Below are 18,672 nucleotides of genomic sequence, written 5' to 3'. Positions count from 1 at the left end.
TTCCAAGAAACCACCTAAGTGTCATGTCAAACAACGCGGTCAGGGATATAGGTATGAGTTTATTCACTACGTTAGTATTAATACCAGTGAGATTAAATAAAAGCGATCAAACCAAGCCTTCTTTAAATTTCTGAAGACCACGTACTTATTTTACGAAATTAACTTTCTTATAACGTAAATATGAATTAAGTGAGGTAAAAATAATAATTCCACTAGCTTTTAAACGAGCTTTTTACCGTGTTTTGTAATTCAAAACCGAACTTGACCTATTAAGGACTAGTGTGTTTATTTTTCACTTTTAGTTTTTACGGCAGTGATAATGTCATTTGGACAACTGTTATGTTCAGTCGGCCTAAATAGAAAGTATATAAGGCAATAATATGTTTGACGAAGTAAATTATAATGAAAATATAGATAAATAAATCAGATAAAAATAAGATTTCTTTGTTTGTAAAATTCTGTTATGAATATACCCTCAATTACAACTTTATATCAAAAAAATTGTGTACAATTTAACTATTATGATTTATGATATGATGTCTGCTGTTAGAATATTATGTACTCGACATACAGGTGATAAATATAGGATTGTTTTACTGAAACAAATAGTTATAATTTTTGATGTGACTTCGCCCGCATATACTTCGATTTTGCTTGTTAGAGGAATAGATAATAACCAATCCGTTGCGACAACTGTATAAAATATAAATGTCACATCACAATCCCATAAACTACTCCGTTATCAGATAGCTAGACTACTCACAATGCTAAAAGTTTCATAATTCCGTGAATTACTTATTGCCTAGAAGGGCGAGAAACATGAGTACATCCGTGCAACCGTAATGAAACTGTTATCTCTAACATTAAAACCAATTAATAAATTTAAAAATTTAAGGGGGGCACTCCATACATGGAACAGAATTAAAAATTTTTTTTTTCTAACCTAACCTAACCTATACGTGATTGGTGTCAATGGATAGGGCTTTAAAAACATTAAGGTTCCTGAAACCAAAATCTCGTCAAAATCAATTGTTTGAAAGATAAACGCTTCCAAATTGGAAAAATTAGTGAACCCCCCCCCCCCCCCCTAAAACTTTTAAAATAAGAGAGCGAGAAAAGAAAAAATATATACGCTGTAGATTTCAATGGAAACTTTCAACGAAAATTGGTTTGAACGAGGTATCATTATTAGATTTAAAGAAATAATACATTTTCATAAAACGCATATACAACTTTGTCGTTCACACAAAAACTATGTAAAACCAAGTTATTTTTTTTATAAAACATCGATCAAAGTTACAACGTACCACTATAACTTTTATATTACGTCATCTACTTGCTGCTACGGAACCCTTCATGGGCGAGTCCGCCTCCCACTTGTTTAAGTCTTATTAATATATAACAAATCTGTAGAGACATCAATTCTGTACATGAAATATATTTTCAAAATAACTATCATGGGTAATTAGAGATCGACACTGATGGCAAAATGCAACCAGTAATTTTTTGTCTGTCTGTCTGTCTGTATGTTCTTTATAAAAACAAAAACTACTTGACGGATTATAACGAAACTTAGTACAATTATTCTTCATAGTCTTGGGCAGGTTATACTATACTTTACATCACGCTACAATCAATAGGAGTAGAACAGTGAAGGGAAATGTTGGGAAAACGGGAGAAATTACTTCATGTTTTAAGCTTCCGTCGCGTGTGCAGCCTTAATGGTTAAAGCTACATAGAAATCATGTATAACGGGATTATTCTACATAAAATTTTATAAAAAACATCCCACAACAGCATACGTCTATCTGTTATGGTTGACTCACAATAGCACGTGTAACTTCCGATAACTTAGCAGCTCTCTGATTAAATTAGTTTACTCTTACGTTCAAAATACTCTCACTCATCCCTAATAAAAAAAAATAACATTAGTACCTATTCAATAAAAAATAAAATCATATAAATCGGTATAGAAACACAATACTTATACATGAAATACGCTAATAAGCCGTCGCGTGAATACTGAATCATGCTATAAGGATTATTTTTGCGTAACGCTTGCCGCGCTCGACACGGCTCGGGGCGGTAGGGTATAAAAAGGCAGGGGGCGACCGCGAGCTTCATTCAATATTTGGTTGTTGATGCGTGCAGAGCGTTCGACTTTATTAACAGACAATAATTGATATTGTAAACCGTGCTCATCATCGCGACTTTTAGTTTTAAAATAGTTTATTTTAATTGCTGTTATTGTTATTGTGTAAAATAGTTCAATAAAAAGAATAGTCGATGAACAAGAAGCAACTAATTACCCGAAGAAGAAGATAGAATTTTTAAATTCTTTAAATATTCCCGGACTTCCTTCACATGAAATTTTGTTTAAAAATGGCATTCCGATTATTCAGCTCAACTAAAAGTAATCCAGTTGCAACAAAATGTAATCGAGGCCCAAATTTCAACAGGTTGCTATGCAGGAGTAACCGTCTTTATTGCCAGAATTCCCATAATACCAAATAGTTTTCCATTCCAATTTAAAAGAAAGCAAATTCAAGTATCGGTGTGTTATGCAATGATAATGAATAAGGCTCAAGGGCAGACTCTTCGTGTTGGTGGAGTAGATCTCGGCGTCAGTTGTTACTCGCATGGTCAGTTATGCGTCGCTCTTTCCCGGGTCAGCAGTTCTAGAGATCTTTATGTTCACGTGCCGGACGGGTCAACTTTCAGCATAGTTAACCCGGAAGCTTTGCGCTGGAGTATTTTCGTTCCATAGGTACTTAAGCCTCATGTGAAAGTCATCTAAACAATAGTAGTAATACATTAACTTTATAACAAACAAGGAGTTACACGCTGAAAGAGTTGCGGGCACAGCTATTAGTAATAATATTCTGCGCTTCCTTATTCTTTTCAACCGTATTGTGGATTGGCATATTATATTGCGGTGCTAAAATACGAAAGTTAATCTGTCACTCACATCAAAACCACTGAACCGTGACGAAGGAAATGTGCTGCTTTTTTACGAAAAACAATTGACGGAAACGCGGACAAAGTCCCGGGCGAAAGCTAGTGATACTCATAATATACCTTTACATAGAAACCTTATGAGATTTATTTTAAAAGCATTCTTGAGAGGAAAATATTTTATTAATTCGCCTATTTAACGGTTATAACTGAAATGGATATCTTAAGAAGAACCGTGTTAATAAAAACGTACTTCGAGGGCAGCCCTAGTAGGTTCGTTTCAAATAATGAGATCTAAGATTTTCGCGAGTTCTATTCATTTAAATGAAACTAGTGTTATTTGGATTTACTACGCGGATTTTATTATTTAAAAAAACTACATAATCCCGACGTTTCGGTAACTTTGCAACAACCGTGATCACGGGCAGACGAGGACACCTCGTCGGGATTATGTAGTTTTTTAAATAATAAAATCCGCGTAGTAAATCCGAATAATACTAGTTTCATTTAGGTTCGTTTCAAATTTGCTTAGGAGATAGCGGAGCTTGGACGGTGGAGGTGAGTGTCTAACGCCCGTTAGATAGGATGTCCTTAAACCTACACGTGGGTCGCAAGTCCCAGGCACTGTTGAGGCTCGTCTCCCTGCAACGATGGACCCGGCACCCGCACGGTGAATCCATTGAATGCTAAGAGGTTTCGTCTCTAAGGAAACATATATATAAGTCTGAGTTTAATTTAATTCAAACCCAGTAAATACTTAAGTAGTTCATTTCATAAAACATTCTTCTTTATACGAGCTATTAAAACATACTTTCTTTAACAGAACCATCAACTTCATTACTCACTCATTGAGTTTGTCTCATTACGCTTGAACAAAGCTCTAAGATTCCACAAACATTAGCATCTGTGGTAGATTTCTTTATATCATCTTCTGTATAGGCTATAGCTGAATTTTCTCAGCTATTAACAATTGACTGGTATGCTTACTCCATGTTTGCATTACACTATACACGAAGCGTTTTCAACACATTCAATAATACGTTAGAATAATGAGATCAGATTAATGACTGGAAACTGTTAGTGCTACGTATGAAGCACACGAACTCGGGTTGAACATACATACGGATTTTAAAACATTTTTAGTCTGTGAGGTTTTGTTGGATAATTTAAAAGGCCTTATATATACATCAACTATTCCATTATAAAGTTGAAAATTCATATATTTAAAAGATTTCTATGAGGCTAGATGGAAAAACTGCAATGAAATACAAGATAATATATAAATATATATATACATATATATATACATATATACATATATATATACATATATATATATATATATATATATATATATATATATATATTATTTTAATTGATTTGACCATTTGAATTATTGATTGTTGTAATCAAACGCTTCCAATAAATGAGGCTATATATATTTCAGAACGCCTCCATTGACTAAGATTTACTTAATAGATTGCTACTGCAAATAGACGAAACAGCATTTACACACAATTTCACAATCATATAAATATGGAAAATAGATTACATACAATAAAAACTTGAAATTAAATCATTGATATGAAATAATTTATATTAATTGATTATTTCACTTCCAATAGTACAATAGAATACAAACGTCAGTATGTTTAACATTCAGTGACGTCACACACATTGAGGAATGTTCACGGGTCGGTGTATATGTGTGTGTGAGTCGCGGTAGTGTGTGTGATGTTTAACATTCAGTGACGTCACACACATTGAGGAATGTTCACGGATCGATGTATATGTGTGTGTGAGTCGCGGTAGTGTGTGTGATGTTTATTTTATATGATTCAATATATTTCTAATACATTTTATATAAACAATATCTTCATAAATTTCCTCTTTATCACTTTGACTGTGTTAAATCCCACGTTCATTCGTTAGAAGGATTTTCTTAAAAAAATTACGTAGTATTTGCTTCACATATTAATTTTTCAGTAAGTGCTTTACATAAAAGACCTCTTTTAAGTTTTTTTTTTTATGGAAAGCCAGGTTTAGAGTTAGAGCTGTAACGTAACTCTGTAACGGAAAAAATATTTAAAAAAAAAGTTACAACGACTTTTCAAAATAACTTTTATTTTAATGAATGGTGGTCTTGATCAATTTCCTTATCCTACTTTTATACATACGAATGTTTGTTAAGTACAAGTGTGTAGATATGTATAATAACGTACGTATGTAGGGATGTTTGTTGCTCTTGCACTTAAATATTACTAAACAGATTTTGGTGAAACTATACAATAATGTAGCTCGAACATCAGAATGGGATATAGGCTATAGTTAGTCCAGGAATTCCTCGACATATACGTGGCGTCACAACAAATCCGTCAAGTCACGTCACGCAAACTATAGATGTCGCTAGTTGTAGGTTACCGTACCTATCGCTTTAACACATCATAGGTGCATTTATCTCCGATTTATGATTCAGAAAGCATTTTTTAGTAAAGCATTTATTAAGTTGAATGTGACCCTCGCATTTGTTACACTTCTATTCCGTATGCACGATGCTAGGAATGTTGAATCATTTTAGTTTTAATGTGTTTCTAGCCAACTGTAAAGGTAGTTAAATGTGGATTACGTTTTGCTACCTGTATGTGTTGGCAGTTAAGTTGTTATATCGTTTCTAAATATTTAAAAATATGTATTTTTATATATGTAGTATAGCTAATATATCATAATATGTTGGTTCTAATTTGTTCCGAAATTCCTTGGAGTTCCGGAGAATACGGAACTAGTTTTACGCTTTATGAGAAATCATGTGACTCAAACAAAAATTGTGTTAACGGTTTTTTAATATATAAATCTTAAAATCACGTATTATTTCTATCTCTTTTAACCCAATTTCAACCAATTTAACCGACCATTCGCACAAAGATGCAGACAGAAGATAGTGCAAAAATGTATTTCATGAACAAGGAAATTTTGTCTTAACTCGTGATGAACGAGAACAACATCATAAATTAACCATCATAATATCATCTCAGTTACTTCAAAATATAATACTATTAAAATTTCAAATTTCCTTTTTCTTCGTAACCAAGAGCTTAGAGAATTTTCAATTAAGAATATTTCTTAACACATAAGCTCCTGTTATGATTTATTAGCAATTTATCTTTAGGACACTTTTGCAATATTTTTCTTAAGTCACATTACAATTACCATTAAAAACATAGATCTTTTGAAATTCAAATAAAAAATTCACGATTATATATTTTTATTCTATTATTTGTTACTCAGACAGTATATAATTTATTTATAAAAGTTTTATATCTTTTCTTACCAAAATTTTATGGTAATTGACAATAATATAACTGCTGTGATATGACACACGGGGAGACCTTGTACAAGTTGGATGGATAAAAAGATCCTTAAGCATAAAACTAAATCTTAAACCAAAAATATAATAATAATAATAATAATAGTTGTTACAAGAATGTCCCTCATTGTTCCAGGTCAAAAAGGTCAACGGAATTTTGCAATTAAATCCTCGAAATAACACCGTATTCTGACTTTGTTTTACTGTTGCATTTCAGGAAATTTAATCTACAAACATTTGTATGTTATTTTAGTGTTGTTTATAAACATATTTATTAAAGATGGCGCATGTTTCCAAATTCATTGTGGGAACAAAATGTCTTTGCGTATATATGTAATTGTTGTTGAATGACTTTAAAGATTTGCTATCGTATTCTCTTTACCATCACTCTCCCTCTCTCTCTCTGTCTTTCCCCCCCCTCTCTCTCTCTCTCCCCTCCCTCTCACTCCCTTTCTCTTTTTAAGATATTGAAGTCTCCTTAAAGACTCCGCACATGTCTTTACCATCAATTGCTTCTATGTTAGAGACTAAAAAACTAGACGACATTTCATTGCACTAATTTAATCAATGTAAAAAAAAATCATACAAATTGCTATACAATTCAGTTGGAAACGCATTATATACATAAATTATATCAAGTAGATAAGGAACGAAAATACTACTTAAAAATTAGAATCTCCGAAAGACGTTTCCTTGGATGTGTTCAAATAAAAAAAAAATAAGACTAAAACTAAATATTTTAATATGTAAAAAGCAGAAAATTTATTGAATTATAATGATATTTCTTAATAATTTCTCTATCCCTATATATTGCCACCATTTTGTTATGACAGCCATACTTTTCATCTGTCACTGTCAAACTCAATTAAACTGCGTTATTTTTATACAGAAATTAAAAATTACAAAAAAAATAAATATATTCTATTTTTAAATAATTTTTTTATTACAAAAATATAATAATTTTATTTCGAGTCACAAGAGAATTTATGGAATATAAATATATCACTTTATTTGTACTGTTCCCTTGACCTAAAAAAACTTTATGCTTACATAAAACATTAATTCCCTTGATATATTCCGCGATTTATTTAGCATTTTTTTTGGATGAATCCAAAATATAACATGTCTCTTGCTTTTGCTTGCTTTTACTTTTATATGATAAAAAATTGCGATCCGCTCAACACGGAATGTATGCAGTGATTAACGAACAGTGTAATTTGACATTTAAGACATTTACGGAAAAAGTTTGCGTTTAATTATATTGTAAGGTAAATAATTTTGCATTGAATAGAGTTTATGTTGTTTCAGATCTACTAAAAAAGTTCCTAATTGTGACTTCAGTCGAGACTGTTACATTTTATTTCATCCAAAAGTCAATCCCGGATCGTGTATCCTCCATTCTACACGACACTGGCAGAATATACTGTGCACGTCTCCACACGGATGTAGGCCATATTATAAAAAAAAAGGTAAATAATTGCGTAAGAAAAAAGAGAAATATATTACGATTGTATAACATTGAAACTTATACAACTTCAAATCCTTATAAGATTTGTATTTTAAATAAATGCTATTGACTTAATGCTTAAGAATTCTATTTATAATGAATGTCATGACAAAGACATAGCAGAACGCATATAAAAATGGCGGACGGGAATTTTAAAAGAAAGACATAATAAAAAAAAACAACATTTTGTTACAGATTAAAAATAATATATATATTTATATATTATCTATGATATATAATATAAATTAATCTGTTATAAAATGAGCGATATGTAATAAAATTTTTGGAAGTCATCTAAAATTGTTTCATTATATATTTTATAAAAAATAGATAATATTAATATGGAAAAAATAATTTTATTCCAGTTTCCAACAAACTATTGTACAATTTTTTAGGTCCGAATATAAAAAGTTGAACATTACATAACGTTTTTGAGACCCTCAAGTCAGAATGGAAATATATTATATATTAAAATATATTCCAATGCAACCATATCTCCGGATTTAACTTTCAATATTTAATCACGTTTATAATTATCAGATTTTTTCATATAACTTTAATTATCAAGTTAGTTTTATGTGTTCGGAATATAAATATGAAGATATGACATACAGGATCTCAATAAATAAATATATTTTATAGTATTTTTTCTATTAAAAATTAATTATTTTATGAAGCAGTCGATTTGAACATCGATATAATGACTAATGATAAGAATTGGAAGAAAACTATAGGATTGTTGCTCTCATACTATTGGTTAAAATTTTACGAACAAAATCAATAATCAAATTCTGCTAATCCGCTTTTTGGTTCAGGGACGAAAAAAACAGACACAAATGCAAGATCAACTCATGACACGCCGTTTGTTCGTAAGCGGTTAAAAAGTATTACCTATTAGGCTCTTTATAAAAACTTATGTATATATATACACACAAGCGGCCAATCCGTCCGCGTGGACATCAAAGTTGCGTTCAGAGAGATATGTATAAAGTGTGTTGAAACAATACATATAGTAACCTACGTTTCGGACTTTTCTTATTAAATAAATAAATATCGACTACAGTGCCATCTGCCGGGCTGATTTGAGAATGTAAACCACCTGTGGCGCCACACGGATACATACAAAACAATATGATTCAGTCGCTCCAGCCGTTAAGGAGTTCAGTGAAATACACACGTGCAGTACATTATATATATATATTACAGACGGTTCCAGTCTCAATACGCTCGTAATAAAAACGGTAATTTAAACTCTCGACCGACTATTTACTCTCTCACCTTGTGCCTCGGCTCGTGCCTCGTCTCGCAAATCGTACGCGAGTGTGAACCCCGGGCATGAGTTTTGCTTCCCTCTTAAATTGTCATGGTTGAACTTAATATATAATATATTTTCAATTTACGATATTAGAAATATTGATTCTTTTAATAAATGCCGGATTTATGTCGTTATGTCATCGGATGTACTCCTGGTATGAAATAAGTCACATGTTTAAAATATCTTATTTTGTCATAGAATATATATATATCTAGATGTTAATTAAATAATGCCCGTAATTAGTACAGAAAAATGACTTGTTTTAATGTGTGCATCTTGAGTGAAAGCATAGAAGAAATATAAGCTCAGTTCACCATGAAGTTTCCAGGGGTCTCCAAAGAGAACAACGACATCTTTTCAAGTAAAGTTTTCAATTAAACGCATGCCCCTTGACTTCATTAAACTAATTTAATTCACAAAACCCTGAGCTTAACAACAATTAAATTCCAAATAATTTCGTCAAAGTGACCTCTTAATAACAGGGTCTAAGTAATGCACATAATGATTTGATGATTTGAAAATCACCGAATCGCTGAGACGTGACGTATATTAACATCGAGAGTTGTTTTTAAGAGGATTACATGAATAAAACACAGTCAAAGTTTATATAAAGTAGAAGTATACTAAGATATTATTTATATAAGATGCATTAGAAATATATAGACATCACACACACACTACCGCGACTCACACACACATATAATACATCGACCCGTGAACATTCCTCAATGTGTGTGACGTCACTGAATGTTAAACATCACACACACTACCGCGACTCACACACACATATACACCGATCCGTGAACATTCCTCAATGTGTGTGACGTCACTGAATGTTAAACGTAATGACGTTTATGTTCTGCTAATGAACTTGAAATAATGAGATCTAAGATTTTCGCGAGTATTCTAATCTGTCCGTGATCACGGTTGCTGCAAAATAACCGAATCGTCGGAGGTGTGCTGTTAAAAATTATTATAAACGAGTAGTAAATCCGAACAATATTAGCTTAACGCACCAACCATAGATAATTTATATGATATGACCAAGTACAATGTGTTGCAAGCATTATTTAGTCACCTACCAAGATATAACATGTTCATATTGAAGAAATATCTCAGTGAAATAAGGAATTTAACTTTTAAATGGAAACGTCGGGAGTGTGTAGTTTAAAAAAAAAATAACGCGTTGTAATCCGTGAATATTAGCTTCATTTAAATGAATACTCGCGAAATTTTTTAGATCTCATTAAATTTAACTTTCACGAGGAAGAATTCCGCACGAGATCTAATATTTTATATCTAATAGTTAAATTACAACTATAAAAAAATAACGGGACTTGAAAACTATACCTGAACGTAAAATAATTAAAAAAATAATAATAATTTATACAGCAAGTGCCTTTAAATTCTTTTAAAATACGAATATAATTTTGGATACTCATAACTCATAAGCATCACATACTAAAGGAGAGAAATTATTTGTCTTTGATGGCATTATCACAAGATATATACAAAAAAATCACTCTTTTGAAATATAAATACAATTAAAACAATACAGGAAGTCAAAAAGCGACTATAATCATTTCTTTACTATAGTACAAAAACAGCTTGAAATAAAAATACAAGGACTTAAATTCAAATGGACATGCGACGGTCCAATTATCGCTGATTCAGAATGAAAAAGGCAGTAATCATGCTTGGAACGAGGGTTTAAAAGGAGTCCTACAATTTCCGGACCCTTTACCCAACAGAAGACATATGAACTCGCATCTTACTTAAGAAACAAATGTCCTTCAAACGTCTATAGGTACACCTTAAAAATGTCCTGAATAATCTCGGCGTTAACAATTATAAATTAGTATAATTTAATATCAGTATTCGTAGGTTTTGAGTTGCTTTTATTCATTACTTAAATAGGAATGGCATTTTTTACTTCTATGCAAATTTTTATTAACGCTCTCATTTGAACTTATTATATGTTTTTGTCCGTGACTTCGCCTGCGGGAACTCTGAATTAGGTTTTGAGAGGAATATACAAAGTGCTAAAATAATAGCTTTGATAATCAATAGGCAGCGACATCTGTCGTCTTAATCATGGGACTTCATTCACAATACAACCGTTATACCGTGATCCCGCGGGAACCATACGGAATCCCGGGATAAATAATAGCCTACGCCCTACGCCTATTCTTGTACATTGAATGCTAAGAGGTTTCGTCTCTTGTGAGAAGCACAAAGATCACGGGTTTTTATATATTCCATGGCCCATTTGATATATATTATCATCAAGCAATATATGTGTATGTACCTACATGAGACGAAATCTCTCAGCATTCTATTAATTCAACGTGGGGGGCCGGGTCCATCGCGTTGCAGGGAAAAGAGCTTCAACAGTGCGACTGGTAATGCGACTCAGGTGTAGGTTTAAGGGGCCCCTATCTAACGCTCGTTAAACGCTCACATCCACCGTCCAAGCTCTCTCTCTCTCTATCTAACCAAATATTTATTTTTGACAGAAAAATAGCAAAAAGGTTTAATTGTGAGATAAATTTATGCTTTTTTTGTGGTTATGTACTTATGTAAGGGTTCGATCGGGACGGTTGCCGACCTGACTCTGTAAATTACACCCGGCTTTTTGATGTGACCGGTCATCTCGTGAAATACAGTATGAAACACAGCAGATCGACCAGGAGGCTTTTATCTTCATGCCAAAAGAATCTCTTCATCAAAACCAGATAAAACTGAAAATGTTGTGATACAATTAAAAATAATTCTAGGAAAAAAAGTACTTTATCGAAAGCAGATCAACATCAACTATTTACGACGCGTTTCCCGTTGATTGTCAATATCGTACGTAAAGAGACGAAACCTCTAATCATTCCATGGATTCACCGTGCGGGAGCCGGGTCCATCGTTGCAGGGAAAAGAGCTTTAACAGTACCCGGGACTTGCAACCCAGGTGTAGTTTTAAGGGGTCCCTATCTAACGTGATTAGTACGCGTTGAATTATCAATAAAATACTTGATACGCTCCGTATGTAGTGTTTCGATACAACCTTCGGTAAGGAATACAGTTTAATTTAAATTTAATAAATTCAAATGTAAGAATAATATAATGAATTTGACTTCCTACAAGGATAAACCAGAATTATAATATTCGATAATCAACTGCAGCCACACTTAACACAGTCAATATTATATATCAATTAATAAAAATGTTTAAAATATAATTAATAGAAGAAAAGGAACATTAATGTTCATGAAAAATAATATTTTATTGCGCAATATACTTATGGACTTGCACAAATACAGGTACTTAGAAGGTAGCCACAAACGGCTCAAGCATGCTTGCACAAATTCAATTTCAGTGATACTTGTTCTAGTGTGAATACATGCAGCGAGCTACTTATCCTATTGATGACGCAAACACAGTAGTTGGCTTTATATCAACGACAAAAACCTTCCGAAGAGACACCGAATCATGTGGACAGAAACTGGTAATTAATTTTTTAGTCCCCATGATGGTATTCTTTACTTTCTATTTGCAAAAGACATGGCTCATTCCTATATATTTACAAATTCTTCTTTTATGGTGCGAACTCCATGCCTCTTGGTAGTCGTTAATTTTAGCGACAAAATGACGTGCACATATAGGTGGCTAAAACAATACTGAAACTTGCACAAAACGCAATATTGCACAAGTTGGGAATTGAAATTTGGAACTTTTTCAAAAACTTGTGGGGCTTTATACAATAACCTATTGTCCAGGCCACTAGACTATGCATAGTCTATATATGTAAAAATGTAACCCTTACATGTAGCTCTTGTATGAGACCGGCTTTACCAATTTCAACAAATTTTTACTTCTTTTAAGTGCATTCTAGCAGGTATTATACAAAAAAAATCAAAGAGATTGCAAAAAAAGTCAGATAATTTAAGATATCCTAACAAATACCTCGTTTTTTTTAAATGTGGCCTTCATCTGTGCAAACATGTGCACGGTATATGCTGCCAGTGTTATGGAGAATAGACGAGACACAACGACTACCTTCATTATAAAATTTTTACGTACCTACTATTTGATGAACGCGTTTGAAGTAACTGTCATCTGTCAGTTGTTTGTCAATTGACCAGATAGACAACATCGGTTACATAGATCACAAAAAAACGTTTCCATCGACAAAATACTCCACGATTCGGAGGCGAATGAAGTATAGCATAAAAAGAGATCGCAATATTCTAGAGTAAAGTTGTTTAACATTTAATTTAATTAGCTGTATCTGACGGAACCAAAGACCTCAGCATAGTAATGCATGGTCGGTACTAAGCAGGAACTACTACCCTCACCCAGTTCCCTAGTCGAAATGATATCTCTGATACGTCAACTTTCGACTCTATTGGTCATATATACCTTACTTATTATTGTCCTTAAGTGTGTTGCTATTGTCGGTAATATTCAAGATTAACAATAGAGCGAATTGGAATATTAAAGGTTATTGAAGGAATACAGATAAAAAAGGTCGTGGAGGTCGTGGTGGCCTGGAGGTTAAAGGACCGCCTCTCAAGCGTGAGGACGCGGGTTCGAACCTGGCAAGTACCAATGTGATTTTTCATAGTCATATGTACTTTCTAACAGTATTTAGACGCCACTGAAGGACGGTGAAGGAAAACATCGTGAGGAAACCTGGACTTATAATTTCAAATCATAACTTTGAAATCGCCAACCCGTCTTGAGCAAGCGTGGTGATTAATGCTCAAACCTTCTCCATGTGAGAAGAGGCCTTTGCTCAGCAGTGGGCTCCGATAGGCTGATGATGATGATGATGATGATGATGATGATGATGATGATGATGATGAGATAAAAAAATATATATTTAATAATATAGAATAATAAAAATATCATAGTCACGAGCAAGACTTGAAATAGAAATGTCGTTATTATATTTTCATCCTTAGAACAAACGAAGAAAACGTTTATTTCTGTGTTCGTTTTATTTCAAATATTACTTAGGAATTTATAACCTGAAAATTAAGGTAATTTCAAATGATAGCAAATTAGGTTCTTAAAAAGGAAACGAACTAATAAATTCATAGGCAGTTAAAACAACTATTTCTTTATGACAATTAGTTTTAAAATATCTTATTAAAAATATTTTAAGAATTACTGATACAAACCTGATATTTCCGGTTATTAATATACATATGATAAGACGGTAAAAATCGAATGTCTGTACATTAAATATTTTCCCAAAAAACTGATAGGAGGCAATTAAAGAAGAGTCATATAAACCAAAAAAACATTTTTTGGAATTTTTCTCTGTCCATCTGTCTGTCTGGTACGTTATAACTTCAAAACTACTGCACGGATTTGAACGCGGTTTTCACAGTTGGATTACATATAATTAGGAGCATTGTTGAAACTTTGTTTTATCAAAATCGGATAAGGAAAAAAGAAGTTATGATCAATTTTAAGTTTGATATATATTGTTATGCGAAAAGCGACCAACACGCGGGCGATGGCGGGGTCAACAGCTAGTGTTGAACATAAAAATGTCTGCAAATTACTTATTTCTATTCACAAACCATGTAGTAGAACATGAATAAAATCAAAGTAAGCGAATTCTGCTTACATCCAAAACAATATGTCATTCGGTTTGTATTATTTGAAGCACATACTCCCGACTCCTTTAGTTTCGGTTACTTTGAAGCAACCGTGATCACGGCCGGACGAGATGAAAAGTTTAAAAGTAAGTACGCGTAGTACATCCGACAATATTAGTTTTATATAAATGAATAAACGCGAAAGTCTTAAATGTAATTAAGAGCAGAACAAAAAAGGTCTTATACGTTATATTTACAAGAAGTAGGAGTTATAATTTATATGTGCTTGAGTAACGACATGCTTATTTAGTAGCTACAGTATTATTTAATATTTTTTTATTTAACATAAAGCTCGTCTTCGCTTCGTTTTCCAGTTTACAACTATCCATAGAGAAAACATCTCGCTGAGTAATTGGCGACGGGTAAGGACGTCGTAAAATTTATGTACATTAATCCTTAATGCAATTTAAAATTCAAGAAAATGTTTTAGTAAATGCGTTATTAATAATTTTACTGTTTGTGTTCGACGAAATATTATCTTCAATTATGCTTTCAGATACTTTTCTTTTAAAAGTTATCATAATATTTTTTACTGTTCTTCATAATTAAACGTGAATTTTTCGATAAAATGATAGGTATCATTTTTAAATATTATATCGTTTTAATCTCTCTATGGTTTATGAAAAATAAAGCGTATCTGATCTGTAAGGTAAATTATCTATAATTAAAAGCTATGAATATCGTCAGATTTAAAAAAAAAAAAAAGAAAACCGATAGAGAAATATTTAATAAGTAGTAATCACTAAATCACCAACCAAATTCGACAACCTAAAGTTCGTTGCTACAATTAAAATCGATCGCTAGTTACGACACCACAAGCACATTAACGCGACGGGTCCATCACGATTAAAACCATACAAAAAATAGGGAAGAGAATATTATTTTACACAATGCGTTATAAGTTTTTGTGTTTGTGTAGTAATTTAGTTATCATATCCTGAAGTTTGACAATCTTTGCAAGTTCAAAGAATCGGAGTGTTTGTAATGAATGATGAAAAAAATTCATTATTTTAAGTCAGCGAACATTCTTCTTCGGTAAATTGGGGCTTTTAAACAACTGATGCATCAAAGGAGTTGAATATTCCTATTCAAAAAAAGATTTTTAGAATGAGATATCATTTGTTTTTTTTTGGGAATATTAATTATATTTTCTCGTTACTAAAAAAGATGGAACGCGAATTGTGTATGCAATAAAGACATGTCAGGACATGTCTACGAATGGCGTCGTCTGGTTGAGATCATACGATGATATATCACTAACTGCACTCGTCTCTCTTTTTGTGTATAAAAAAATATGTGACAAGGTACGCGAACAAAATCTATTTGATAGTAAATGCCTACTACCATCCAAGGACACTCGAGGGTGTTGTTATAGAAGTTTTTCATCCTAGGACCATAGGAATTGAAAGTTTTGGGTGCAGACTCAAAGGTAATGGAAATCAGGACTTTCGGCACTCACTAATCACAGTAAATGCAACTGTTATATAGATAAGGATGACCCACGACATACTCCAAAAATATTAGCAAACTCTTTTACTTCTCACCTTGATTCTTTCTCTTAGGAAACTTATAAGTCCCACAACTAACAATACAAGAGAGAATTCCACTTGCATTAAAAAATATCAACAATTTTGAGACTGCAGCAACATTTAAACCTTCTTTCATGGCAAACCTTAATAATATTTATCACTTATCCCTGAAACACACTCTCGGCAACGTGTAGCATATTTCAGTCCCTATAATTCCATTAATTTTTTTGATCGATGCCTCCATTATACTAACCCACGACACAAAAACAGGTTGGATGTTTCATATTCTCTGTAAAATTTGACGTTTTTGTGTTCGCGAACCCTAAAACGGGGACCCTATTGTCTTTGACGAAATATTTGGGAATTAATATCAACTTTAATCCACACATTATCAAAGTTTTTACATTTGCTATTAATTATGTAACGTTAGAATAATTTATTAAAACACTATGCTTTTCAAACAAAACTTCTGACGCCTCAATAAATTGTCACTATAACAAATAGTCCACAATAAAAGGTCGCCATTATTAAATAACAATTTTTAATCAAAATTTCGTTCACAAACAATATTGAACAAAAAAATAATATTTGTCTTTTTCTGGTACGACTGCTATTTCTATACAAAACTACGTCCAAATAAGTTGTTATTCTGTTTGAGTGACTAAGTAACAACAAATAAAAACTTTTACATTTACAAAACATTCACTCGCTAATATTTGCTTTAGAAACACAACATGCTTTCGCATGATGACGATAAGGATTAATTAAACATTGGCAGTATAATAACATGTTATAATAAAACTATTATGTTTTATTGAGTGCGGGTATTCGATTTTCCGTAAGTGTCAAAATATAATATATTTTTTATAACTAAGGCTTCATTCGCACTGGAATCGAGGTATTTTTTGACAATGTCAATGTTTTTATTTAAAATTTTCAAGTTTGTGTGTATTGTTGTTGACGGCTATTGTTTTGAGTGTCTTAATTTTGTATCTTACTGAGTTGCCAGTTAACTAATACTTGAATAAATTTATTGGGTTAAATCTGTGTTTAAATTGCATGTAATACTGAAATCAAATTTAATTATTAATATAAATAAATAAATAAAATTAGAATCAGTAAAGATTTTAAAATACATTGATATTTATACACATATATATACTCACACCCACATATGTGTGTTTGTGTGTGTGTCTGTGTGTGTAAAAAGTATTTATCGATTGCATTCCAATCTGAACTTCTAGATTACTAGGATTTTTGTGTTTGTTCTCTCGTTTTAATTAAAGTCGAATTTAATTTTACTATAATTGATATCCAATCATCCGCTGCAATTATATCTTTAGAATAAAAAGTATATAAAAGTACTTTTCTTAAAAAACTTTTTTAGTTTACGAAAGAGAAAATGTTTCATTTGTGCCATCCAACTTTTTGTGAAACTGATGAAGACCATTAAAATATCATTAAGACGAGAAAGACGGTCGAATCCATTACAGAAAAACGTAAATACTCAGAAGTTATAATTTTCAGTGCTTCCGTAAAAAAAAAGCACATTTCATTTCATTTCATAAAAATATATTTATCTTTTTTTATTATTAGAATGCGCGATTCAATTATTCGTACTTTTTAACTTAAACCAACAAATTAATATCTAATTATCAAAAACATTTCCTAAATATAACAATGACATGAACGTTATCCACGAAAAACGTTTAACGTTAAGGAAATCACTAATCGAGCAACATCCAATTAACAAATCCAATAAAAAAAATATATACATTGTCACGTGACTTACCGATTTTCCAAATTTTAATCCAAATTATCATAACACTGTCCCACAGAATCACACATCATTTCACACAAAAAATCATCTTCCCATTATTTTACAAAGCACAAACATTTCTGAGCGATAATAGCCACAACACGCTCCTTTGGCAGATTCTCTCATACTGATTATTTCATGGACTCTCAGCTATTATTATGTAAAATAACATACATTACGAGTTTTATTCCAAATAAAACCTTATTCATATCAATTTTGGTTTCATATTACTGTAATATGGAAGGAGGGTTTCCACCCCTCAATCCCAATGGAGGGTGGCAAGGGATGTTCCGAAGGAATTTTACGAAATATGTCGGTTTTCACATAAATTCTTAAAATCGTTACGTTATTATATAACAATATAAATGTTAGCTAGTAATTGCAAATCAAATAAATATTTTGGTCAATAAGAAAGTATTTATTAAAATATTGCTTTTTTAGTGCCTTATAATATATTCAATATTATAAAATTAACTATAAAGAAGACAATATTCAATAAAGACTTCTTTGCCAAAAATATAAA

General features: G+C 31.9%; 1 protein-coding gene across 1 annotated transcript in view; it reads right to left on the bottom strand.

Annotated features, from left to right (window-relative positions):
• The window catches only part of LOC116776891 (glutamate receptor ionotropic, kainate 2), a 76,312-nt gene extending 58,050 nt beyond the window's left edge, over positions 1 to 18,262 (bottom strand). The window contains exon 1 of the mRNA XM_032670181.2: positions 18,123 to 18,262. The gene's annotated coding sequence lies outside the window, so the exon portion shown is untranslated. The remainder of the gene's footprint in view (positions 1 to 18,122) is intronic.
• Between the last annotated feature and the right edge of the window lie 410 nt (positions 18,263 to 18,672).

The sequence above is a fragment of the Danaus plexippus genome (genome assembly GCF_018135715.1).
Source record: "Danaus plexippus chromosome 29 unlocalized genomic scaffold, MEX_DaPlex mxdp_37, whole genome shotgun sequence".
NCBI lineage: Eukaryota > Metazoa > Arthropoda > Insecta > Lepidoptera > Nymphalidae > Danaus > Danaus plexippus.
This window is presented reverse-complemented; position numbering and strand designations above follow the sequence as displayed.